The sequence below is a fragment of the Arvicanthis niloticus genome, chromosome 6, assembly GCF_011762505.2.
Source record: "Arvicanthis niloticus isolate mArvNil1 chromosome 6, mArvNil1.pat.X, whole genome shotgun sequence".
In the NCBI taxonomy this organism is placed as follows: domain Eukaryota; kingdom Metazoa; phylum Chordata; class Mammalia; order Rodentia; family Muridae; genus Arvicanthis; species Arvicanthis niloticus.
Window position 1 is genome coordinate 104,192,800 of NC_047663.1, and position 3,158 is coordinate 104,195,957.

Sequence of the window (3,158 nt, forward strand, 5' to 3'; positions counted from 1 at the left end):
GATTTCTCAATGGAAACTCAGACATCTGGAAGCGCCTACACCAGTGCATTCCAAGTCCTAAATAACCAGGAAAGCTGTGCTAGATTAATATACCCAGCAAAAATATCTGCCAGAGTTTAAGGAGAAGAAAAAACTTTGCATGATATAACCAGCCTAAAAGTATTAATATCTAACAAACCAAACCTAAAGAAAATACAAGAAGCTTTATTTTGGGATGGAGAGAGAAATGAGGATAGGCAAGAGACTGGAAAATGAATAGAAAACTGTATTAGTAAAGCACAAAGTAGCACTAGGAACACAAGAAAATACCACCAAAAATAAAGAACACAATGACAGTTAACACACATTTCAATAGTAACTCAAATATCAATAGGGTCAACTCTAAAAAAAAAAAAAAAAAAAAAAAAAGACAAAAAACCCCCTCAAAACAAACAAACAAACAAACAAACAAACAAACAAAAAAAAAAACCAAGGACTGAATGCATTAAGAAACAAAAAACATTTGTTGTTTACAAGCAACACATCTTCCCTTTAAAGATAGGCAATGCCTTAGAGCAAAAGAATAGAAGACAGTACTGCAGATAAAGCAGTGGGAAGCAGAAGTAAGTAGACATCACTATCCTAACATCTAAACAAACAAACAAACAAACAAACAAACAAACCCAAACAAACAAAAAGAACCACTTCAAGTTAAAACTGATCACAAGAAATAGAGGGCCACTTCACTTTAATGAAAAGACTAGTAAACCGCCATGGGCTGTGCGATCCGAGAGCAGAGGAAGGCGAAGGTTCTGTGTTTCGTGCACACACGAAACACCCCTGTGTGCTGTGGACTTCGCGGAGCGACAAGGGTACATTAAAAGCATTATAAAGGACATCATTCACGACCCTGGCCAGCAGCGCTCCCCTCGCAAAAGTTGTCTTTTGCGATCCCTACTGATTCAAGAAGCAGATGGAGCTGTTCTTCGCAGCAGAGGGAATCCACACAGGACAATTTGTGTACTGCGGCAAGAAGGCCCAGTTGAATAAGGGCAATGTTTTGCCCATGGGCACCATGCCTGAGGGTACTATTGTGTGCTGTCTGGAGGAGAAAGAAGCCTGGGGACAGGGGCAAGCTGGCACGAGCCTCCGAGAACAACGCCACAGTCATCTCCCACAACCCAGAAACCAAGAAGACCTGAGTGAAGCTGCCTTCAGGGTCCAAGAAAGTCATTTCCTCTGCCAACAGAGCTGTTGTTGGCATCCTGGCTGGTGGGGGCAGAATCGACAAGCCTATCTTAAAGGTTGGCCATACCAACCACAAGTACAAGGCAAAGAGGAACTGCTGGCCCTGTGTGGTGTGGCCATGAATCCTGCGGAGCATCCCTTTGGAGGTGGTAACCACCAGCACATTGGCAAACCCTCCACTATCCGAAGAGATGCCCCTGCTGGGCGCAAAGTGGTTCTCATTGCTGCCCGGCGGACTGGTCGGCTACGTGGAACCAAAACTGTACAGAAGGAGAACTAGAGTTCAGGAGCTAATAAAGTATGTCCTTTGGCTAATAAAAAAATATAGACCCATAATATTGAGATTGAAATTGTAATAAAAACCCTCTAACTAATAGTAATTCTGGACTCACAGGAGAATTCTACTAGGCTTACAAAGAAGATCTACAGGCAATCCTAAAACTATATTTAAAAGATTATATACACATGTATGTGTGTGTGTATATATATATATATATATATATATATATATATATAGAGAGAGAGAGAGAGAGAGAGAGAGAGAGGCAGACACATAGACAGATTACCAGACAGATAGAAAACACAGACAGTATTGTACATGATGTAGGTATAGGAAAGGAATTTCTGAGTTACACTTCATTTCTCCAAGAATTAAGGCCAACAATCGACAGGTCCTCAAAGTTTAGGAAACAGTCAACTAGCTGAAGAGGAAATCCAAAGAATGGAAAAGTCTTTGTCAGCTACACATCTGACAGGGGATTAATATCCAAAATATACAAAGATTAAAAAAAAAAAAAAAAACAACACCACCACCGCCAGGAAAAAAAATGATCAAAAAATGGGCTTGGGATCTGAACATAGAGTTCTCAATGGAAGAAATGGAAATGAGTAGCAAATAACCCAAAAATGTTAATCTCCCCAAGCAATTAAGGAACTACAAATGAAATGTGCCAGGAAGCATTCCTGAACCCCAACAGACCACCAAGGAGCCATTTCTGATATACTAGCATTAGGGTCTCTTTATTAAGAGCTTGGGCTTGGGCTCTTCTCCAACCCAACCCCGACACAGTAGGATGGGAAGGAAGGCAGAGCGCCTTGATCCTGTATCAGGAAATTTTCCCAGAAAGTTGGGAGGAGCTAAGGTGGGAGAAGTAAGGAGAGGAAGAAGAGGAATAAGGGGAGGAAGAAAAGAAGAGGACCAGAGAGAGGGGGACATGGCAGCGGATGTGTGAGTGTCTCTAGCAGTCTAAGGTAGTTGTATTATCTAGGTTAGGTATTGGGTTAACACCTCTAATTGTGTGGGCATCTTGTCATTGAGCATTACCAAACATATAAAGCCTTCGGATAATCTAAGCATTAAAGTCTCATTTCTATTGGACACCACGTGGGATGGTCTGGGCTAAGCCCCCAACCTTGTGGAGACATCGTGGAAGATTGACAGAGCCATCTCCCACACTGGCGTCTCATGGGTGGCAGGGCCGGTGTCTTTGGCAGGCTGAGCCAGCAGCCTGAGCCAGGGTTGGTGGCATATTCTCAGGCCTAGGCTAGACGGGAGGATGGCAGCTGTTTAAGAATAAGCAAGAGAGCCACAGGTTTAAATTATTACCAGTAACACAATCTCTCAGCAGGACAAGTTTTTATAGGAAAATAGGACCAAGTGAGGGGGTAAGGGAAGGGGTGTCCAATCTGGCAAGCATCTAATAGAATGACTATAAGCCAACAGGTGGGTGGTCTGAAGCAAAAACAGTATACAATCACAAAGGGTCTAAAAGTACATCTGACGCAGTCAGACTAATCTTTAATTAACTATAGTTAGGAAGTAGCTAGGGACTAACAGGCCAAGTACAAGTAGTGTGATTCTTTCTGGTATGTGGTGCAACTTGGGTTCTGCTGTAGGTTAAGTTCTCAGGCTTTTTTTTTTTTTTTTAAAT

General features: G+C 42.2%; 1 pseudogene; it reads left to right on the top strand.

Moving 5' to 3' along the window:
• The first annotated feature begins 730 nt into the window (after positions 1-730).
• Positions 731-1,542, top strand: LOC117710391 (large ribosomal subunit protein uL2 pseudogene; annotated as a pseudogene).
• Positions 1,543-3,158: the final 1,616 nt, after the last annotated feature.